Here is a 24,859-nt window from a genome sequence, read left to right as displayed (position 1 = left end):
CAATCCTCAGGACCCAGCCAATGCTACCAGACATTGGAGCACCACCAAAGGAGGAGGAGGAAGATGAGGAGGATGATCATCAGGAGCACCAAGGCGGGAGGGAGGCACACAATGTACAAAGTGGAAGGGCCGTCCATCAAAGGCTCATAGCAAGTCGTTTCTAGGCCCCTTCTGAGGAAATGGCTTCTGCCATTCAAACAACCTGAATGAAACCATCCCGCAACCCCTAAGCCGGTCAAGGCAACAATGATTGCAAATACCAAACATGTACATTTTGAGTACAGAAACGTATTTATTTTACTAACTCTGTGTGTCTCATTTTCGCAGGGCAAACTAATAGAAAGAAACACAAAAAAAACAGTCATTAACAGAACTGGCTCTCACAACCTGGAGACAATGTCCAAAGCAGTTAAAAAAATTTGACCACGAACCTCGGCCTTTAATAAAACAATGAACAACATTTTGTCACACCTCCTACTTTTTTCCCATCGAGGGTGATCTGCTTCCCTTGCAAAATTCCCCCCTTCCCAACCTTCTGCTCCTCCGTAATGGGGCCCCAGTGGCTGCAGCAAGGCTGGTGGAAGGCTGCTGATTGTCAGAACCTGAGACTGCAGATGCCCTTGAAGGACGGCCTCGACCAGCTCTGGGCCTGGAGGGCCCGGCTGCAGACTGCACCAACTCTGCATGGGCGGCAGCAGTCTGTCCTACAGGCGGTGGCAAGTGCAGTGGAGAAGTGACAGTGGTGGCAGCAGGAATGCTGTCATCTTGAGAGAGGACAGCACCTCCCTGCTCGACCGACACACTGGCACTCCCACGGGGCAGCACTTCAGCATCCGCAGCAATCTGCTGGAGCACAGATTGCTGGCCTGCTGCGGCGCGGTGAGAGCCCTGGGGAAATGTGTCCGAACCAGCGAGGATGGCAGCAGTCAGTGCTTGCGTGGCCTCAATCTGAGACTGCATGAGAGCAGTCAGAGATGGGGTCATGGCAACCAGTGACTGAATTGCAGCACTAAACATTTGCGTGGCATCTGCCTGTGCTACAGCGAAGTGCTCCACACTCCCTGCCAGTGATTCAGTGGATTCGGGCACCCTTGCAACTGCAGCCATGAGCTCCGTGTGCCTGTGTGCCACCTGGGTGCTCATTTCAGCGAGGACCCGCTCCTCCTCTGCGTCCAGTGCAGCGGGACTCGATGGCATACTCTCCCTCCGGGGAGAAGGCCCCCGAGCTTCCCTACCCCCATCGCGTTGCTGCAGCCCGCTGGGTCCTGGAGCTTCACCCTCATCAGACCATTCCCCCCTGCTCCCCTCCAGGGAAGGTGTGTTCCCAGTGTGGGCATGGGCTTCCTCGGGAGAGGGTGACGCTGATGCTCCGGCTTCCTCTTCCTCCTCGCCTTCAGCTTCACTCTCACTGGCAGCTTGAGGGCCCGTCTCCTCACCTGGTGAATCACCATCTGAAAGCAGGGAGGTACAAGAGTGGCTTTAGCGTGAGGACAGGGTGGCAGCAAGGGAGGCATGAGTGCAGCGATTTAGTGATTTGGATTGAAAGTGTCAATGGCTGGTGTTGTGAGGAACAAGTGGAAGGAGAGAGGGCAAGAAGGTGATGACCTTACCATTGCTATCCAGAACGGGGTCGGCGTCTCCAGTGGCGACAGGACCAATCACCTGGCTTGCCACAATCCTGTGGATGCGCTCCTCAAGATCGCTGAGGGGTTGCAGCTGAGGCCGCCCTCCACCGGTCCATTGCTGCTGTCTCCTATTATGAGACAGCTTGGCCTGCAAGAAAAAGGATGGCGTCTGAGTAAATATACAGCGATGGTCTTGCCTGAAATGCCTCCCATAGTTGAATAGCCCTTACTGTATGCAGCCATGGTCTTGCCTGAAATGCCTCCCATAGTTGAATAGCCCTTACTGTATGCAGCCATAGTCTTGCCTGAAATGCCTCCCATAGTTGAAAAGCCCATACTGTATGCAGCCATGGTCTTGCCTGAAATGCCTCCCATAGTTGAATAGCCCTTACTGTATGCAAAGTGTGGAATGTGCGTGTGTGTTTGATGAAAGGGCCATAGGTGTTGGATGAGTGTTGGGCATTGGGGCTTTTAAGACCCTCTGGCCATAAAGTGAGGTTGAGATGGAGAGGTTTTGAAAAAAAGGCACTCACCCTGACGACCCGAGTGAGGTCGTTGAACTTTTTCCTGTATTGCAGATGGGTCCTAGGCACCATGCTGCTTGAGGTGACTTTCTGAGCCACCTCCCTCCACACTCTCCTATACTCGCGTGGCAAAGGCCTCCTGCCACTCTCTGGGTACAGAGTGGATCTTCTGTGCTCCACCGCGGCAACCAGAGTCTCCAAAGCCCGCTCGCTGTACTCGCTCCCTGGCCCTCTCCATAGTGTTTGGCTGCTAGATTTAGCCACAGGTCTGCCCAGGCCAAGATTCAAAGCTCCACTGAGCAGGGTGTGGCTGCAGAGCAAGATCGACCCTCCCCTTTAAGAACTGACCGGCGCCAGTGTGTCTGTGTTCAATCGCTAACTGACAGCACCTGCGCTGCGCCCGCCCTCTGAGGTAGCGCCTCGGTCCTCGGCCTTAGCGCCTTAAGAGAGGTGTGTAGTGCCTGATTTAGCGCTCCAATCACTTCCAGGGGCGATAAAAGCCAAGTTGGCCATCGGAGGCGATAATTAGCGTCAGGCGCTAAACTTTGCGCCCGGCTGATAATTGCACCCCAAATGGGCGATACTGAATTTCCCCCCCCAAGTCTGTCTACCACTGTCAGAATTTTATACGTTTCAATGAGATCCCCTCTCATTCTTCTAAACGCTAGTGAATACAGGCCTAGTCAACCCAATCTCTCCTCATACGACTGTTCTGCCATCTCAGGAATCAGTCTGGTGAACCTTCGCTGCACTTGCTCTATGGCAAGTATATCCTTTCTTAGGTAAGGAGACCAAAACTGCACACAGTACTTCAGGTGTGGTCTCACCAAGGCCCTGTATAACTGTAGTAAGACATCCTTGCTCCTGTGCTCAAATCCTCTTGCAATGAAGGCCAACATACCATTTACCTTCCTAACTGCTTGCTGCACCTGCAAGGACACCCAGGTCCCTTTGTACATCAACATTACCCAATCTATCACCATTTAAATAATACTCTGCCTTTCTGTTTTTCCTACCGAAGTGGATAACTTCACATTTATCCATGTTATACTGCATCTGCCATGTATTTGCCCACTCACTCAACTTGTCTAAATCATCTTGAAGCCTCTTTGCATCCTCCTCACAACTCACAATCCCACCAATTTTGTGTCATCAGCAAACTTGGAAATATTACATTTGGTTCCCTCATCCAAATCATTGATATATATTGTGAATAGCTGGGGCCCAAGCACTGATCCCTGCGGTATCCCACTAGTCACCGCCTGCCACCCCGAAAAAGACCCATTTATTCCTACTCTCTGTTTCCTGTCTATTACTCAATTTTCAATCCATGCCAGTATATTACCCCCAATCCCATGTGATTTAATTTTGCACACTAACCTCTTATGTGGAACTTTATCAAAGGCCTTCTGAAAATCCAAATATACCACATCCACTGGTTCGCCCTTATCTATTCCACCAGTTACAGCCTCAAAAACTCCAGTAAGTTTGTCAAACACGATTTCCCTTTCATAAATCCATGTTGACCTTGTCTAATCCCGTTGATATTTTCTAAGTGTCCTGTTATCACATCCTTTATAATAGACTCTTGTGGCGGAGCCACCAGGGGATTCAGGACAATTGTTTATAATTCCTTTAACAGCAATGTAGTGCAACCGGGGGCTGAACCTTTAATGTATCTGTTAACTGTACTATGGCTTCTTTCCTTTACTCCGCGTGATGACGTCATGCCGCCCATCACGTGATCCCCCAACGGCGGGAAGAACGTGATGATGTCATGACATCAGTGCTCGGAACCTTCTAGCAGTTCTAGAGAGGCTTTCAACCAGACCAGACCTATTTGCATTGTATCCAGCAGTTTACTGTTTAACTTTGTTTGTTCATTAAATTTTATTGTTTTTGATTCTCTACATTGATCTCAATTCTTCAGCTAGGAACCTCCGTTCCTACATTGGTGACCCCGATTTCTTCGAACAATTTTCGTTGAAGTTACATCATGGACACAAATGCCGTCACCCTCAAACTGCCGCAATTTTGGGAGCAACAACCAGCCGCGTGGTTTTTCCAGGCGGAAGCCCAATTTGCAATCCGGGGAGTAGCAGCGGATTTGACCCATTATTATTACGTGGTCTCCGCCCTCGACAGCACCACGGCCTCGCGGGTCGTCAGCCTCCTCGGGAGTCCTCCGGACGATGGCAAGTACAAAGCTTTAATAACACGGTTACTGCAGGTTTTCGGTCTGTCCAAGTCAGAGCACGCTCGCAGACTTATCTCCATGCCCGGCCTCGGGGACTCAAAGCCATCAGAGCTCATGAGCCAGATGCTCATGCTCTTGGGCTTGGAATCGGAATGTTTTCTGTTCCGGGAGTTGTTTCTCTGCCAGTTGCCAGAGCCATTACAGGCGGCCTTGGCCAATTCCGCGATCACTGACTGTGCTGAACTCGCTGCAGAAGCGGATAAAATTTTCACCGTCACACAACAATGTTGTGCGGCCACGAGGCGCCCATCCCCCACAAGAGTGAAGCCGACTCCTCCGCCAGCAGGCTGGTGTGCATACCACGATTGTTTTGGCGCGAAAGCCCGATGCTGCCATCCTCCCTGCAGTTTTTCCCCCCAAAAAAACCTACCTCAAACCAGCAGTTTCTGAGAAGGGTGACAGGGCTTGAGGGACATGCCAGAGTTGCGATGGCCATCGGATCCGCAGGGAAACTCCTTTATATCACAGATTCCCTGTCAGGTCGACGTTTTCTCTGTGATACTGGCTCCCAGTGCAGTATCCTACCAGCATCGAAGCTCGATCTTCAATCCAGCGGTCACAGTCCCTCCCTCGAGGCAGCCAATGGTGTGGCCATCCACACGTTCGGAAAGCGTAGGGTCCTGTTGCGTTTTGGCAGCCAGCATTTTGTTTGGGAGTTCATCACGGCGAAAGTCTCACAGGCCATCCTGGGGGCAGATTTTTTTTGCGCCAATGGTTTTCTCGTCGACGTCCGGCGCTGCCGGTTAATCAACGCGGCCACCTTTCATTCGGTCCCCTGCCACCACAGCACCGCTGTGTCTTGGTCAGTTGCCTGTGCAGTCCCATCTCCAGATGAGTTTGCTTGTCTTCTCGGTGAGCTTCCGGAGCTCACCAGGCCCACTTTTTCTTCTTCAGTCGCGAGGCATGGTGTGGCGCACCACATTACCATGACAGGATCCCCAGTTTATGCACGGGCTTGAAGGCTGGAACCCGGTAAACTCACAGCCGCAAAGGCGGAGTTCCATACCATGAAGCGCCTGGGAATTATTCGACGATCGAATAGTCCTTGGTCTTCACCATTACACATCGTTCCTAAACCAGGCGGTGGATGGTGACCATGCGGTGACTACAGACGCCTGAATGAAGCTACTACTCCAGATCGGTACCCGATTCCTCACATACAGGATTTTTCGGCCCACCTGGCAGGGAATTCCATCTTTTCCAAAGTAGACCTTGTCCGGGGGTATCATCAAGTGCCCGTTCATCCTCAGGATGTCCCCAAAACCGCTGTCATCATGCCCTTCGGGCTCTTTGAGTTCCTTTGTATGCCATTTGGGTTGAAGAACACAGCGCAAGCCTTCCAGTGTCTCATGGATTTTGTGTTGCGCGATATGCCGTTCATCTTCGTCTACCTCGATGACATCCTCATCGCCAGTACCAGCAAGAAAGAGCACATTATGCACTTGCGTACCCTTTTTTTTCGTCTCAGCCAGCATGGCCTTATTATCAACCCGGCCAAGTGCCAGTTTGGCTTACAAAGCATTGATTTTCTGGGACACAGAATCACCTCAGAAGGCGCCGTTCCGCTGGCTACAAAGGTGGAGGCAGTTACCTCGTTCCCGCATCCTCAGACCGTCAGGGCTCTCCAGGAATTCCTGGGGATGGTCAATTATTATCATCGTTTCATCCCCAAGGCAGCCCTGTTAATGCCATTGTACGAGGCTCTAAAAGGTAAATCGGGTAAAGACCCCATCGGCTGGACACCCCAGATGGACCAGGCGTTCCTCAACACTAAGGACACTTTGGCTGATGCGACCATGTTAGCACATCCTCTTCCAGGTGCAACCATCACCCTTACCACAGATGCATCTGACTATGCCATCGGGGCAGTGCAGGAGCAATTGGTCAACGGCACGTGGCAACCACTGGCTTTCTTCAGCCGCCAATTGCGAAAAAATGAACGCAAATACAGTACCTTTGATAGGGAGTTGTTGGCACTTTTCCTGGCCAGCTGCCATTTTCGCTTCTTACTGGAAGGATGCCCATTCACGGCTTTCGTAGACCACAAGCCATTTACGTTTGCCATGGCCAAGACAGCGGAACCATGGTCGGCTCGGCAACAACGTCATCTTACGTTCATATCAGAATTTACAACAGACATACAACATGTGTCTGGCAAGGACAACCTGGTGGCGGATTGTTTCTCTCTCTCGCGCCCCGGTCCATGCAGTCCACCTGGGAATCGACTATGTTGGTTTGGCAGAAGAACAGATGGCAGACCCTGAAGTGCAGGCATACCGGACCACACCTTCCAGCTTACAAGTGGCTGATGTCAGTTTTCAGGCCGCAGGGACCACACTCCTTTGCTACATCTCGATGGGAGTCTCCCGACCAATTGTACCAGTCAAATGGCGCAGGAGAGTTTTCAACGCAATCCACGGTTTGTCGCACCCTGGTATGAGGGCTTCACAACGACTCATGGCAAAGAAGTTCATCTGGAAAGGCATGCATCTCGACGTCCGTGACTGGACCAATACCTGCGTGAGTTGCCAGAAGTCCAAAATCCAACGCCATGTTAAGGCCCCAGTGTCCACTTTTCCAGTTCCAGAGCGTCGCTTCGACCATGTTCACGTGGACCTGGTTGGCCCTCTCCCTTCTTCTCGTGGTTTCACGCATCTCCTCACCGTGGTAGACTGCACCACCTGGTGGTGTAGGGGGGCATCTTTAAACCGGTTTAAGGTAATTCACCTGGTCTGCAGCCTTTGCCTGCAATCTGACCAATTTCCAATAAAACCAATTTTAAAACAGCGGTTTCGAATCACTACGCCACCTTCCAGTTCTGACTGCAGGACTTATAATTAATGATATTAAAACGGACACGTGGTTTGGATGAGAGAAAAATCAAGTTTTATTAACTAAAAGAAACTATAATCAAATATCAAACTATACCACACGAACACAGTAATTACAGTAAAATTGCTTAAATGGGGGAATGCAGACAGTAAAAATGAGGGGTAAGTGACTACAATGTTAATTAAACAATCTTAGCAATCCCCTTAATTACCATCCCCTGACTCCTTACTAGGTTGCTTTGCTGAGGAGTCAGAAACCCTGCTCACATGTGGTCCAGCGAAGTGAGAGAGAGAGAGAGAGAGAGAGAGAAAGGCTCACCTGTGGTCCCAGGAAGTAAAGCGAGAGCTAGCTTCTCAGCAGCTATCTTATATACCTGGTGAGCCCCCTGCCCCCACCCCCTGCTGTTTGCCTGTCTGGAAAATTCGCGCCCAAAAAGTTCCAATTCACAAGAGAAAAGCTGTGATTGGCTAACTCAAAGTGGTTGGACTGGGTTAGTGTGTCTGCACTGTGGGGCCGAAATGTTCCCGCCCACATCCGGAGCCCACCTGGGCTAAAACAAAAGGGAAATTCAACTGCTCTATTGTCCAGAATGATGGGTGATTTAAACCCATTCAGTTCTTAAAACGGTTGCAAATCGAAATCCATTCCATGATTTCAGTCTATCATTGTCTGTGAATGCCTTGAATTGCTGTGTAAACATAGCAGTTATAAATCGATTGTCCTGCGGCCAATTCTCAAGTGGGCAATTGCTTAAGTCAATAAACAACTTCAAGTGCTTCTGAAGGGAATCTCCGTTTGATTGGCAGGTCTGACTCACAGCCCCTGTATCCTCCCACTTTATACACACAGACCTCTCGAGCTGCTTGCTTGTCCTATTCTTCTTGGCCAATGCTTTCTGTGGCCATTTGAAAACCTTTTGTGATTGCCCAAACTCCAGGGAACGATTTTAATAAGAAAGTACTGTCTCAAGGTGTGTGAATATTTTCCACCAAATTCCTCGACTCCCATGTTGTCCTCGTTCTTTCCATCTCAGAACAGTCTTTTGCGGTTCTAGGCACATTTTAAAACATTGTAGACAAGTCACATCACCCAATTCTTCGTCCACAATGTGGACCAATATTTTCAATCTTCAGGGAAATAGGGGAAATTTTGCAACCCCTACAGTGGCCAGAGGCAATTCCTTTGGTTGCCACCACAGCGGCGGATGTTTCCAGAGCCTTCATCTCATCATGGGTGGCTCGGTTCGGGGTACCGGCCGACATCTCCTCCGACCGAGGACCTCAATTTACCTCGGAACTTTGGAATGCCGTGGCTCAGGGTTTGGGTACCAAGCTTCATCGCACCACCGCCTATCATCCACAGGCAAACAGTCTGTGCGAGAGATTTCACAGGTCCCTTAAAGCTGCACTGCGTGCTAGTCTTCGTGGGACTGGTTGGGTGGACAGGCTCCCTTGGGTGCTTCTGGGTCTTCGCACAGCTCCTAAGGATGACCTGCAATCTTCTTCTGCAGAACTGGTTTACGGCCAACCACTCAGAGTTCCTGGCGATTTTCTTCCTCCTCACACGGAACCCTGGTCCGCAGCTCAGCAGCTCGTCAGCCACCAAGAGGCGGCTAAGAATTTCATCCCAGTGCCTATGTCTCATCATGACCTGCAGCGCTCCCGTGTTCCAGTGGAGCTTAAGAGCGCCGAAAACGTTTTCATTCGTCAAGATGCTCACAGAGACCCGCTCAAACCACCTTACACTGGCCCGTTCTGCATCATCTCGTCAGGTGACAAGTCTTTCACAGTCGACGTCGGCAGTAAGCCTGACCACATCTCCATCAACCGGTTAAAACCGGCTCATCTGGATTTGAGCAAGCCAGTCATCACCGCTCAACCATCTCATCGTAGGCGTCCACCATCGACCGTTGGCCCAGTACAGCCACAGCCAGCCACTTCTTCTCCTACGCCTGCGGCACCATCCCAACCACGGCCAACTGCCAGTTCGTCTTCTAGTGCTCCGTTCCAGTTGCCAGAGTATTGCAGTCGGTCAGACAGACTCGTCAGACCCCATACTCGTCTTACCTTTTCTGTTAAAGACAATTCTGGGGGGGCGTATGTGGCAGAGCCACCAGGGGATTCAGGACAAATGTTTATAATTCCTTTAACAGCAATGTAGTGCAACCGGGGGCTGCACCTTTAATGTATCTGTTAACTGTACTATGGCTTCTTTCCTTTACTCCGCGTGATGACGTCATGCCGCCCGTCACGTGATCCCCCAACGGCGGGAAGAACGTGATGATGTCATGACGTCAGTGCTCGGAACCTTCTAGCAGTTCTAGAGAGGCTTTCAACCAGACCAGACCTATTTGCATTGTATCCAGCAGTTTACTGTTTAACTTCGTTTGTTCATTAAATTTTATTGTTTTTGATTGTCTACGTTGATCTCAATTCTTCAGCTAGGAACCTCCGTTCCTACACTCTAGCATTTTCCCTACTACTGAGATTAGGCTAACCGGTCTGTAGTTCACTGTGTTCTCTCTCCCTCCTTTTATAAATAGTGGGGTTACATTTGCCACCCTCCAATCTGCAGGAACTTTTCCATAATCTATAGAATTTTGGAAGATGACAACCAATGCATCCACTATTTCCACGGCTACCTCTTTTAGTACTCTGGGATGCAGATTATCAAGCCCTGAGGATTTATCGGCTTTCAGTCTCATCAATTTCTCCAGCACTATTTTTTTACTAATAATAATATCCTTTAATTCCTCCTTCTCACTAGACCCTTGGTTCCTTAGCATTTCTGGGAAGTTATTTGCGGCCTTTTCCGTGAAGATAGAACCAAAGTATTTGTTTAATTGCTCTGCCATGTCCTTGTTCCCCATTATAAATCCTCCCATTTCTGACAATAAGGGACCTACATTTGTCTTCGCTAATCTATTCTACATCTTGATTTTCTGAGCCAATATCCTTTCTCACTATTCCTCTGATTGCAGCAAGAATATGCTTGCTGTGGACAACAGATTGCAGACACTCATTCACCTCATCTCAAGGAGGGGTATTAACATAGACTTGGGGGTTCATCGCCCCACTGATATGCAGCTAGGTGCTCTCCAGCTCCTTGCTTGCAGGGAAGTGTGGGCGGCCCATGAGAGGGATGATGGTGAGAGGGGACATGGAAGTGGGGGCTCTTCTCAAACCGCTGCCACTTCTCCCCACATGCTGCCTCGAATCCCGTTGGCTGATTCTGCCCCTGCACAGTTGAAGGAGTAGCAGTCTTTGGCGGGGCCATCACATGCTCCAAAACCCAGAGGACATCCACCAAAAGTATCAAAGCAGTCGCGGCAGGGAGGTGAGCAGCCTGCCTCTGCTTAAGCCACAGAGGTTGCACCCCATAGAAGCACGTGGAAATGAAAAAAAGGCACAATCCTAGACACACAAGCGTATGCACATGAGTGTTTGACAAAGTGTTAATGTTAAGTTTCAGCTATACTTATGATACACATAAATTTATTTCTTTGCACAACTTTCCCGTCTTGTCTATTTTTGCCTGCTACCTGGGCAGTGGCTTTGTCACTTGGAGTGAATGGTGGGACATTAGTTAACCTCGAGCAATGGGGTTTAGTTGACAGGAGTGGCTTGGACATTGTAGGACTTCTTTGTGGTGTTGTTGTGGGAGGCGGGGAGGAATTTGGTACAGCATCTGGGAGCCATATGGGTACACTGGTGCAAGTTAAGTAAATCGGGCCATTATGAGGCCATCCTGGGCCTCCCAGGCAACATTATGCGCTGTTGCTGGTGCCATCTCCACCTCAAGTTCTTCCTCCTCCTCCTCCTCTGAAGAGGCTGTGCGCCCTGTGCTCTGCGCCTTGCTCCTCCTGCAGCTCCTCACTGCTGCGCTATGTTGTGCAGCGCGCAGCATACGACAAGGATTCTGGAGACCCTGGCTGGTGAGTACTGAAGGGCTCCTTCAGATCTCTCAAGGCATCTGAAGTGCATCTTCAGCATGCCAATTACTTGCTTTATGACACATCTGGCGGTCATGTGGCTGTCATTATAACTCTCCTGGGCCTCAGTACTTGGCCTTCTCAAGGGTGTCATCAGCCACATCTTCAGTGAATAGCCCTTGTCTTCAAGCAGCCAGCCAGTAAGTCAGTTTGGAGGTGCGTAGAGCTGAGGGAGAGTAGACTGGCGCAGCATGAAAGAGTCATGACAGCTCCCTGGGAATCTGGTGCACAGATGAATGATGATCTTTTTATGGTTGCAGACGAATTGCACATTGAGGGAGTGGAAGCCCTTGTGATTCACAAACACTCCTGGGTGATGATGGGGTGTCTTGATGACCACATGTGTGCAGTCGATGACGCCCTGCACTGGCATGAAGCCAGCCAGAGCCACAAAGCCGAGCACCAGTTCAGTAACACTGGTTTCATCAGTGCCAAAGTTGACATAATTGACTAACTTGTGAAACATGACATCGGTCACCTGGGTGTTGCATCTGTGGGCAGCCGACTGCAAGATCCTGCAAATGTCTGCTGCAGATCCCTGGAAGGAGCCTGATGTGAAGAAGATGGGGGCAGTGATGACTTTGACAGCCACTGGTAAGGAGTGTCCACCAGGTCCTCTGGGCGGCAGGTCTTGTTGCAACAAGCTACAAATGTCTTCAATGACCTGGCGGGATAGCCGGAGCCTCCTGAAGCACTGCTGCTCAGTCATGTCCAGGAAGCTCCTCCTCTGCCTGTATACCCTGTGTTGGGGGTATCTCTCCGGCGCGGTGCAGCCCTGTGCTGACCCCTCTCTTCTGTGAAGCAGCAGGTCATTGAGGAGAAGGCTGCTGCTGGTGTGGCTGGTGTTGTTGGTGCTGGGGCTCATCATGGTCTGAATCTGAGGTCAAAGGTGAGTCAGCATAAGCGCCACCCTTGCTGATCTGATAGATGCCAAGTAAAGCGAAGATCAGAGGCACAATCCTCCAATGTACTGAGAGTGACTTGCAATGTGGTGAGAGTGGCTACTGAGGTTGCAAAAATGACCTGCAAACTTCTGAAGGCTAAATCTCTGCACAAAATGGTGTCAGCAAGAACTTTAGGCAAGGAAGCAGGTGTAAGGTGCAAGTATGTATGTGTTTTTTGCAGCTATCACTTAATGAAGTAGTACAATGGCCACTGAGCTTCCGCCTTCCCTTCACAGATGAGGTTCCTGAGGTGCGTGAATCCCGTGCGCAACAAGTTAAAGCCAAAACCTGAGGTTAAAAAGGCAGCTACATGTCTGTCAATGAACAGTTAAGTACCTCAATGAGGTCGCCCGCCTCTCCCGAGCAGGTCGATGGTGCACCTCAAAACGCACCCCAGTAAAATGCAGAAGTCAGCGGGATAACGGCGGGTTTCCGACGTGTTGTCAATTTCTGCGTTTTTAACCAAACCCATACGTTCCCCAATGGGAAAATTCTGGCCGATTTGTCTATTTCAGCATCCCAGGAATCTTTGATCCAAAATTAATCACATTATAGGTTAACTTTGAGGGATTTTGTATAAGTTATTTTAAATTACAATTTTGTCTTTCGTCTCTTAGACTAGAATACTGTTTGCTCCTTGTGTTCCTATAATATTAACACTGAATTGTGTGTTCCAGCATCTATGAATTAATTTCTGGATGCATAGGGCTCGATTTTCCCAGGCCCGAGGAGTTGTGGGGTGTTAAAATTGCAAAATGTGGCAGGCAGGCCTGACCCTGCCTCCATCCCGCCTCCAAGCAATTTTCCCAAATGCGTGGTTTCTGATCCCGTCTCCGTCCCGCCTCCAAGAGGCGGGATAGGCCCTTAAGGCCATTAACAACCACTGAATTGCCTCTATAATCCTATTCTGAGAGGCCTTTCTGATTTTAACACTTTTCCCACGTGATGCATGCCTCCTCTGAAACACGACGGTGAAACCTGGCGGTAGCACAATTGGATTGCTGACTATAAGCTGCAGCTCCACCATTAAATTGGAGATTTGATCAGTCATCATTTGCAGGTGGCAGGACTTTGTTGTCTCAGGTCTGGGGGAACTTTTAGCAGGCATAACCATAGCTGTGGAAGTTTGGAGCCTGACACCCATCTCCAGTGTGACCTCCTGGGAAACCCCTCTCACCACCTTGACTGAGCGCTTCCTCAACTGAGGCATATACCAGAAGCATGGGAACCATTTATTTCCTTTCCTCCTGGACATCAGATGAGGACGAAGACCAGCTGCAGCAGCAGCAGAACCCTGAACAACAGCAGCACCAACAGCAGGAGCAACAGCAGGAGCTCCAAGCTGCTGCTCACCCACCTGAAGCTTCACAAGCCAGAAGGCGCCAGCTCATGGAAGCCCGTCGGCACAGGAGATACCCCCCAAACAGGGTCTACAGACAGAGAATCAGCTACCTCAACATGACTGAGCAGCAGTGCCAAAGGCAGCTCCGACTTTCGCGAGAGGTAGTGGGCGACATCTGCGCAATGGTGCAGCAAGACCTGGAGTCCAGAGGGGCAGGTGGACACCCCTTACCAGTGGCCGTCAAAGTCACCACCGCACTCAACCTTTTTGCCTCAGGCTCATTCCAGGGATCAACAGCAGACATCAGCGGCATCTCCCAGGCGGCTGCACACACTTGCATCATGCAGGAAACCGATGCCCTCTTTGCCATCACGCACAATCACATCCATTTCTCCAAGGGTCAAGCAAGTGTCACGCACGTGCGGTTGGATTAGCTAACCTGGCAGGCTTTCCAAGGGTGCAGGGCGTCGTTGACTGCACACATGTGGCCCTTAAGGCACCGCATCGCAATCCAGGTATTTTTGTCAACCGCAAGCGCTTCCAGTCCCTCAACATGCAGCTGGTGTGTGACCACAAGAAGGAAATTTTGCATGTTTGTGCCAAGTACCCTGGCAGTTGCCATGATTCCTTCGTACTGCACCAGTCTATTGTGCCTCCGCTCTTCAGTCCACCAGACCAACTTAACGGATGGCTACTTGGAGACAAGGGCTATCCCCTGAAGACGTGGCGAATGACGCCGTTGAGTAGCCCATCCAACGAAGCTGAAGCGAGCTACAACTACGGCCACATTTCCACCAGATCCATAATCGAGCAAACCATCGGTTTGCTGAAGATGCGCTTCAGATGCCTGGATAGATCAGGTGGCGCCCTGCAGTACTCAGCAGCCAGGGTCTCCAGAATCGTCGTGGTTTGCTGTGCACTTCACAACATGGCATAGCGTCGTGGCTTGCAGATTCCTGAGGACCAAGTGGCTCCTTATATATCCTCCTCAGATGAGGAGGAGGGGGACGAGGAGGAGGAGGAGGAGGAGAGCAAAAACGAACATCTTGCAGAGGCCCATCAACCAGCAGCAGCAGTATGCGAGAACATTGCTGCCCGGGATGCAAGGAACACACTCATCTTGGCCAGATTTGCTTAGCCTAGCCAATTAAACACTTTTGCTTCGCAGCTTCTTACCAGAGCATCGACAATGGCCAAGAACCAGAAGATTCCTAGCATTCTGACCACCATTCTGACAATTGCAAGTAACCCTAAGCCCTCAATGTGGATGTCCCATTAGCAAAATGACACACACCACAACTGCAACAGTTGCCATCAGAATTTTTATTTACAATAACCAACTGATGGCTTTTCAACATTGAAAATCACATTTCACCCAAGTGACTACCCTTGTGACTATTTGTGCACTATCTTTCTCTTACACATGCTCCTACGTGGTGGTTCCCCCTTGGCATCAGCAGATGTGGAGGCCCCTTGCTTACTATTTTGCTGCTCCTGTCTTGACACCTTTGGCGGGCGTCCTCTGGGGTTGTGAACCTGTGAGGGCTCGGCAACAGTCTGCTGCTCCTGCGGCTGTGCAGGGGTTGAGACACCGATTTCAGTTGGGTGGGGACTCTGGTGGGGCTCTGACCGAGGACTTGCCAGTGGCACGGGAGTGTGAGTGCTTGGAGAGGAGCTCCCACTTCCTTGTTTTCTGCCACCAACATCCCTCTCATGGGTCAGGTCCACCTCAGCGTTTGCAAGTGGCTTGAGACCACCTTGCTGCACATCAGGGGGACCATGGGGACCCGTATCTGCATTGGCAGTCCTACTCAGAAGGACTTCCATGAAGGTATTGTTTCTCTGTTCAATAGCTGACCATCGCTCCTCCAGAGATGTCAGTCTATTCTGAACACTCACCATTTTTTCTACACTCTGGCGACTTAGCTCCTCCATGGGCATAACCATCCTCTTGTCTACTGTAGCCATCCTTTCCACGGAGGTTGCCATCCTTTCCGTGGTGCTGCGTTCATGCGCCAATGACTCCACAAAGGCTCTGCTCATGTTCGCGATGGACTCCTCCATTCGCTCCACACTCGCAGCGACCCTGGAGACAAAACCTGCCAGAGACTCCTGCACCTGTTCCTGGAGTTCCAGCACTGCTGTTCTTCTGGATGGACCCAGAGGCAAAGGGTTGACATGCAGCTGAGCCGAGCTGGGAGAGTCCTGCACCCTCTGACTAGCACTCTCCACTGCTGTCCCTGTCTCCACAATCTGCTGATGCTCACTTGTGAGATGTGATGCACCAGGTGACAAGACTACTCTATCTCGTGATGGTCCCACCAAGGTGTGAGTGTCTGCACTGGTGCTGGGTTGGCTGAATTCTGCTGACGCTGCGCCCTCAGAGGTTGCAGCATCCTCTGAGGAGTCCGGAGGCTCAGGCTGTTCCTCCTGGATAGTGGGGACGGGGGCTCTCGATTGTCCTGTGGGGGAGTAAAGGAAAGAGTCAGGGATGTGATGCCAAGGTTACATGCACATTGCATATTGCAGATGATCTTAAGTCCATCTGTTAGAGCTTCAGAATCATTATCTGCGACTCATGCAATGTCAATGAGATGAAAAACTATTCTGTCACCAGCTTTCTCTGATGCACCCGTCTGTCCATCCCCCACTTGCGCATTGTCCTCGAGTCCCACGATCTCCAGGAACGCCTCCTCCCAGGGGGTGAGGTGGGCTACTGAGGGTGGCCCTCCTCCTGCCCTCACTCTTTCCCTCTTATTGTGAGCTCTCTTTTCCTGCAATGAGGGAGACAAGTGGAGTTTGAGTGAGAATGAAGGAGTGAGTGTAGAGAATCCATAGCATACATAGATGCTTAGAAGGAGATAAAGATGGAGTGAGGTTGCAAGACCAAGGGCCCTCCCTGTGTTTTGTAAGTTGTTTTCATAGCATTGATAGGGATTGTGAGGGCTGCATAGTCAAATAGTTAGGTGAATGTGACCATAGAGAGAGAGGGAATGGGTAATATAGATTGGGCTAATGTAAGATTTGCAAAATTGGTGCATTTCCCCGAAGGTTATTATCGATAAAAGGGACCCTGCGTGGACATTTCTTTTGAAATTAAAAAGGGTACCCAAGATGGCGTCTGTGCTTCATGGCAGAAAGCCTACGGGTCTCCAAAATGGATTCTGCAGCCCAGGCAGTTTGGGGTAAATCGAAAGTAAGGCTGCAGGTTTCCTGTGAAAAGAACTTTGGCCTAGAAATTCGGTGGTCTGCGCCACCAGTTAGCGCCTAAAGAGGGCACTCAGTGGCTTTAGCGCCACTGGCCACGCCTCCCGCGATATTTAGCGGGGCGTTAATGGCGGCATTAGCCTGTAGCGCTGCACCAGCACTGATGACATCATCGGTGTGCGCAGCGCCCCGCTACCGCCCCGATCGCGATATTTGGTAGCGCCCGCCTCTGTAACGCCGTTCGCAAATCGCGCCCGGTTCACGGGGCCTACCTGTGGCGGTAGTGGCGCAAATTAAGGTGGAGGTGCGGGGCGGCCATTTTTTTCGGTGGCCGCCTGCCAGCACCTCCGTCCCCGGCCTCCTGATCTCCCCCCCCCGGGCAGTGCCGGCTGTGTCCCGAGAGCCCGGCACTTCTCCTCGGTGCCGGGCTCTTTTGCCGGCACTCACGATCGGCCATCACGCTGGTGCAGGCCCCTCCCCCTTAAGAAGGGGAGGAAGACCTGCAGTACCGCAGCGCGCCGTGCCGCAGCGTCTGGCGCTGCAGCACGTTGCGCTGCTATATTCAGTTTCAGCGCCCCAAGAGGGACACGGGGCGCCTCGAGAAGTGCCCCGCGTCCCTCTTGGGGCGCGCAAGCTGAATTTCCGGCGGGCGCAACGGCTCCGATCACAGCGGTAATTCCGGCGCCCAAGCGAGCTTGGCGCCCCGTTTGGGGCTCCACTGAATTTCTAGGCCTTTATGTTTTGGGACCCAGACAAACTGTGAATTATGTATTAGGCTGAATTAGAGGCAGATCTAAATTCAATGAGGCCTACAGTTAAAGCCATCAAACAGTCTGCATATATAATCGGAAACAGATTAAACACATCCATCAAGGCTGGACCAGCCCATCAAGGACTTTCAGGACAATACGAGTCAATTATCGGGCCGGTAGATGCAATTACCGGCCATTTAAACACCGTCAGTATAGATTGCTACCATTATTTTAACTAGCCTGCTAAAATTAAAACAAAGATAAGGGTTTTTTGACGAAGGTATAACTGAAGGCCCCCAGGTAGCAATCGGAAGAAGAAGGAACTCCTGCTCTGCTCTCCTGCTGCTCTGCTGCTATCGGTACTGCCGCTCCCCGGCTCTTCGGCCCCTCGCCCTCGTGGCTGCCGCTCTTCCCCTGTCCCGCGCTTACCCCCTGGCCTTTGCCCGTGCCCTCTCCAACTCCATCTGGACTCGCCCCGACACCGGGTCGGGCGAACACGGACAATTCAGGCCAGGCAAAGCAGGACGCGACAAGGGGAGGAGGAGGGAAGACCACCCGGGGAAGGCCAACTGAGGGTAGGCTTCGAATCATCGGGCCTTCAGCCTCAGCCGACCTGCGACTATCTTCATGCAAACTCAAGCTGTCGGCAAAGAATCATCCCTGCAAGGTAAAATACCCAAGCAGAGGCTGTAACTTTGGGGTACTCGAACCTGGACAACGCCCTTGCAGCACCCGGAGCCCATGTGACGACGGCAGGCTCCAGAGAGCACCAAGAGCGAACCCCGAACCCAGCCGCTGTTTTGAGTCTAACAAACCCTTTTGATTGGTGAGCATGAATTCTGATCCCTCATAGATTAAACTAGTTAGGTGTAGGGGGTGGGATAAGGATAAGGGGATTGTTAAGATAGTTGTTTTCCCTCGATGTGCCGTGTGTTCCCCATTCCCTGTATAAGTATAATATTATTATGACTCTCTTGTAATTTTTGCCTGTAGAAGTGTACACTAATAATTTTCCATCGAGTTTTCCTCTTCAATAAAATCTTGGTTTTGTTTGCATCTAACCACCTGTCTACTTGAGTCTTCTCTGTATTGCTGCCTGTATCTAAGTCCAGTGTCCAGAACCCAGGGGGCGAGCGATTTGAATCGCTTAAGGAAGGTAGTCAGAGGCAAAGCTGACTGACCTGAACACGGCTGTGCAAAACCCCCTACAGAAATGGCGACCGCGGCAGGACACCGGCAACAAGGTTGCGATACGGTAGACAGTGGTTCCGATGAGCGAACCGTGATGGAGGAAAGGATTTCTGATTATGTTTTTAGAAAGGTGAATATCACTAAGAAGTGGATCACCACTCTGTTAAAGGCTGGGTGTCCAGTAGATGCAGCAGCCAAGTGGACAGAGGGAAAGGAACACAAGAAGCCTTTAGAGAAAGCAGTTTGGCTGATGTGCTTTAAAAAGCAGATCCAGCTTCTGGACGGGCTCGTTGCCGCACAGGCAATCGAGTTAAGGGAATCAGCCCTGGAGATCCAGGATAAGGCTCTCGCGGGGGAAAAGTTGTTAGTAGCTCTGCAGACTTTGAACCAAGAAAGAGTACATCTAGTAAGGGAACACAAGGCCCAGTTGGAATACCTACGGTGTCAAGTCACCGATGCCAAGGGAATTGAGTCAAGGTTGTGGGAGAAAAACGCCCGCATGGCAAGGCAGGTTAGGGAACAAGAAGAGAAAGTGCAGGAGGTAAAAGCTGCTTACAAGCTAGCTAATGAATAGGGGTTTGAGGAGGCAGACCACAGCCCCTGCCAAGAGAGGATAGAAAACCTGAGCCGCGCCCTCTGGAAGGTAAAACGCATGGTATGCCTCATAAGCCCAAAGGCAGGTCAGGCAGATTTTATGGGGAACGAGTGGAGAACAGTTCCAGTGTCACCGGTAGTGTCTAGGGACGAGCCGGTTGAAAGAGAGGAGACCTCATGACCACCACCCATAGCGCCAAGTTTCAGCGAGGTTTGGCAGCAAGGAGGGGTGGAGCCCAGAGTGGAGCCAGAGGTGGAGGTGGAGGTAGAGCAAACCCCACCCGAAAAGTCAGAACCGGAGCCAATGTGCCCAGCACGGCATCAGAGGTTCAGCCCACCCACCAATGGCGAAGGTGAGGGACCCCTCCAAAACCAGTTCATATTACTCTTTAACACCCAACAGCTTAGGGTTATGGTCAGCCATGTCCCGAAGCTTTCCGCCAAGGGAGCCCCTCGATCCACTTCAGGGAAATAGAGCAGGCCGCCAGCGTCAACGACTGCGGTGACGCTGAAAAGGCCAAGATGCTGCTATTCTCCCTGGAGGGTAATCTCCTCCAATCCCTCTCTGAAGAGTGTAAGAGGGGACAGAGCGGATACGAGGAGCTTAGAGACGCGGTTCTGGAGGCCATGGGGATGGATGAGGGAAGTCCTTTCTCCCGCGTGGAGAAGACAGTACAGCTCTCAGGGGAGACCCCGCAGGCTTTTGCGGACCGATTGTGGCCAGTGTACCGGAATGCCTGCCTGGGGACGCGGGACTGGGGATTCCTGAACGGGGATCCTCTGACGCATTGGCTCCATTGTCTAGTGGTGAACAGCTTGCCACAGATCCAGGCCAAGGCAGAAGCCTGGTTCAACCCCAAAGATCCCCAGACCACTGAGATCATGGTAATTAGACAGCTCACTCTGGCCTATAAAAATGGTGGGGAGCTGATGCACACCCACCCAAGGGTAAGCTGCATGAGGTAAAAACCGGACCGGGTAGGAAAGAGTGGCACCAGGAAGGGAGTAACCCCCCCCAGCACAAAGACCAATTGTTACGGGTGTGGAAAGGATGGTCACTAGCGGAAGGAGTGTAAAAACCCTTGGAAGGATAACAAGGGAAAGCATCCCACAGCCCCGGCCCAAAAGGCGGGGGTAGGGGCCCCTTCCGCAGAGGTTGAGTCGCTTTTGGACACCATGAGGTCCTTACTGACTGGCCAGGGAAGAGTAGCAGCCGCCATCGGTGCTCTCACCCCGTCAGCCCCATCTAACCCACAACAGTGACTAGAGCCGGCGCAGCCTGTGTATCTGTGCTCGCTCCGATATGATGAGTGGAGGAGACCCATGATGGAGATGGAGGTGGAAAAGGTGGCGGGGACCTATCTGTTGGACACGGGGACATCATGCACCGTGATCTACTCAGCTAACCCCACCACCTCACCTCTCTCTAGTGGGGTCCCATACAGTCTATCGGGGTTCACGGGAAAGGAACAGGCTGGCTCGGCCTCCATCCCACTCGCCATTCGGATAGGACCGATCCGCTCCAAGTGGACGCGCGTCCAGATGAATTGGGAAGTGGAGGGTGGAAGAGGGGTCCTGGGGGCCGATTTTATCGTAGGTCATGGGATCCTGGTGGATTTAAGGAATCACTGCCTCTGGGGGGCAGGAAAGGTAAAGAATGGTGAGATCGTAGTTATCCCGGGTAAGGAAGGGAAGGGGACCCTCTGTACCATGAAGCCCAAAGAGGATTATAACCTCGGGCTCATGGTCAGCAACACCCCACCAGAGTTCCAGGCATTTGTGCAGGCCCACCTGGCTGCATTTGCCACTCACAAACACGATTGCAGGAGGGTCACAGGGTTTGAGATCAGAGTAGACGGGGACCCCATAGCCCGACCACAGAAACAGTATAACTTCCCCAGGGAAGCAGAGCCGGACATGGAAGCAGCCATGTCCTCGTTAGTACGGCAGGGAGTTCTAAGGCCGATAGCCACCCATGTGAACTCTCCGTTGTGGCCAGTTAGAAAACCGGACAATTCCTGGAGGGCCACGGTGGACTATCGGGTGCTCAAAGCAACATCCCAGCCTGTGCACCCACAGTGGCAGCAGTAGCCGACCTGATAGGAAGCATCCCAACATCCGCGACCACTTTCACGGTGCTGGATATTTCCAATGGGTTTTGGTCCATCCCTGTAAGGAGGGAAGATCAGTACAAGTTTGCCTTTATGTTTAAAGGGCAACAGTACACGTGGAACTGCTTGCCTCAGGGCTTTCATAATAGCCCCAGCATCTTCCATCAGTGCATGGCAGACAGTTTGAAGGATTTTAGTCAGCCCGGACAGTTGGTACAATATATGGATGACCTGCTCCTGTTCACTGATTTGAAAGAGGAGCATGGCCCACTATTGGCCGAACTGCTGGAGCTGTTAGAACAGAAGGGTTTCAAAGTGAATCCCAAGAAGGCGCAGATCGGCCAGCAGGAGGTGAAATTCCTCGGTCTGACTGTGAGCGCTGGAGAAAGGGCCATAGATAGGGCTGGGGAAGGAGAATCCTGGGACCCCTATCGGGCAGGCCCGGAAGCCGCAGTCCAGGACAAGGGAGGCACATGGCGGGGTAGTTCTGTCCCCGGACCCGAAGCGAGTCCGGATCCAGGATCCCGTCTGTAAGGCCGTCCCGGTGAGAAAGGAGAAAAGACAGCCCCTGGAGTGTCCGCTCAGGGCAGCGGGCGAGTCCTCCACACAGGTTTTAAAACAGGCCGCTGGTTACATCAACCAGTGCAAGCTGTTTCAGCCTGAAAGGGGAAAACAGCCAGTTGGGGTGAGGTCTGAGGATAAAGATCCTCAGCCTGCAGCACGAGCGAGTTCACAGACCACACAGGCAGGCGCTGTGGCTTGCTTGAAGGGAGGGGCCATCCAGCCCATCGATTGGGGCACGCCCCCACTCTTCTGGGATCCAGATGAGAGGGAGGGACGTGAGGGTGAAGACCCCGCCCCTAACCCAGGTGTAGAGAGGGAGGGACCTGAGGCCGAAAACCCCGCCCCAGACCCAGCCATGGGACCTGGGGGCTGGGGGCGAAGACTCTCAGCTCGCAGCAGCAGGCTCCGAAAAGTTACCTACCCCCAGCCCAGGTTCGGGAGTGGTCAAGCCTGGGGGAGCAGCGGTTCGGGTAAAAGGCCCAGCGGCCAAGAAAGCCCCACCCGCCAAAGCCCCCAGAAAATCCCCGCGGACGCCCCAGCCGAGAAAGCCATGGTCACCAGCCCTCCAGTTCCCAAGGGCCGCCCCTCGAGCCAGGGAGAGGTCCAAGGACAGAGGCCCTCAGCCAGCAGCCTCGGGCTGCGAGGGACCAACCGTGAAGGACGGTGCGGTCAGGCCGGGGGTAGCAGCGAGGCGCAGTCCGACCAGGGATTAGCCTGGCCGCCCAGAATAGGCGGCAGATGTATATAGTAGGTTTAAGTTTAAGTAAGGTGTAATTGTTTAGCTTAAGTTTGGGTGTTTGTAATTTAAGTTAAATAGGGTGATGGGTAGTTTTAAGTTAAGCCGTCTGTTAAGAGTGTATATTTGGGTCGAGGTCGCGGGACACGACCATGCCTCGCCAAGCCAGAGAATCTCCTGGGGACCTGGCTGCATGTTTTTTTACATCTTTTTGCAGAAAGATGTTCGGGATGGACTAGATCGTGGTCCTAGTCGCCCTAATCGAGATGAGTAAGGAGAGGAGGGGCAACGTCCAAGACTCTCACATCTATGGGCGTTCGGGAGACAAGGCGCCCCTGGCGAACGATGGGAGCGGCGAACGGGATGCGGAGGAGACCGCTGTCTACTTCCACGAGGGAAGGTGGCCAGGATGGTTGGGGTCCAATTCGTCTCAGTACTCCAGCCAGACCAGATTCACGTACAGGGAAGCCTCCCTCCTGTGCCCCCGGGTGTGAGTCGTTCCCACGAGGGTCAGCGTCACCGTTGGAAAGCGTATATGCTTAACATGCAAAGGACACATTCCACTGGACAGATGGTGGTGGCTCCAAAAGTTGAGCAAGGACATGAGGGACCCCGAAGTCGAATGGGAGCGCTTGGGTAATAACACCCATCGGACAATTACCGGGACTCGTGGTGGACTGAGTGTATGTTGGGACAACCAAGGGATCTACATCTGTATGTGGGGGTCAGAGAAGGTCTGCCCCGCAGGCATATCCATTGTTTTCCACCGGCAGTGGCACGACGCCGGGGAGGGGGTAAGGTGGAGTACCAGCCTAAAGGTGTGCGCGGTCCCATACACCCAGATCCCAGTCAACGCCACTGAGCTTGTGCCCTGCCCACGGTGCAGGCGGTGAGGTTATCCAGGGAAGATTGCCCCACCACCACCAGGGAATGGACTGGTACGAGTCCCCACTGATCAGATGCTATACCAGGGGGTAGCCTCTGTGATTTTAAATCTCATGGAGGTACATTTACTGGAGTGGTGCCCCAAAGAAACTGAGCAGTTATACCAGGCCCTATTAAAGGACATGTTCAAGAAATTTTACGAGTTTGATTTTGCCCACGTGGACAAGACCGAACTCTGCACCACACACCGGGAATTTTTGGGTAACCCAGGGAGACAAAGAAGGGGAGTATGGAATGATGTTTTTATTGTGTTTACCACTAGGTCCTCTGTCATCAACAGCTTGGATGACATAGAGCTGCAGACCCAGATAAACGGTTTAAAAACACAGTTAAAAGGGATATTACTGGATGAGAACAAGGTAGTGGGCTCGGAGTTGCATGAGGACCAAGCCATGACTGTCCATTTAAAAGAGATTATAGCCGAGTTGGAAAAGCACACAAAGACGGTAAATGCTCTCATAAGGGAGGACAGAAATGCTTCTGACCAAGCTGCGCAGAATGAGGTGTGCGTGTTATACAGGGCGTGGTTACTGGGCGAGGGCCGCAGTAACCTGGAGGATTTAAAACAAGGTTTGGTCCCCTCCTGGATTAGCAACAAGCACCTCACAGCCCTCCACCCTTTTGAGAACACATTGAGCCCGTGCCAACTCCGGCTAGCCTCCGAAGCCTATCCAGTCCCCATGGATTGTGGGCGGTCCAAGCACACAATCATGGGAGTAGTAGTTAGGATGCCGGTCATGGGTAGGACAGCCTGACCCTCCCTGGTATACAGGGTTGAGAACATTGGAGTCATTCAGGAGGCTGTACACATTCGGTTCACAGCGGTCCCACCTTACGTTATTAAGTGGCAGCACGCTATGACAGGTACTGAACTCTCAGGGTGCTGGAGCCGGGGCGCACACATAATCCTGTGCCCCCAGCACTTGAATGCCTTCTCAAGACCGCAGTGTGGGTTCAGAGCTGCTGACGCGAAGCCTATAAATTGCACCATGGAGGCAATGGCACAAGGCCATGTTCCCCCACAGGTAGCATATATAGGGGGTGGGACATACTGTTTCACCACCGGCGCGTCCCACTACCAGCACGGACAGCACAGCTGGTGCCCGGTTAGTGACAGCAGTTTCTGTTTTAAACCCCAGGCAGAAGTTTGAGTGGCCCAGGAGCGAATTGTCCCCATCCCTGAACCCTCCACTGTTCACCTCACTGTGAAGGAGAATTTTACAAACTTGCAGAAGTACGTAGCG

This window comes from Somniosus microcephalus, chromosome 9 (assembly GCF_052327205.1).
Source record: "Somniosus microcephalus isolate GS21.2 chromosome 9, FLI_Smic_1.0, whole genome shotgun sequence".
NCBI lineage: Eukaryota > Metazoa > Chordata > Chondrichthyes > Squaliformes > Somniosidae > Somniosus > Somniosus microcephalus.
Note: the sequence above shows the minus strand (reverse complement) of the source record.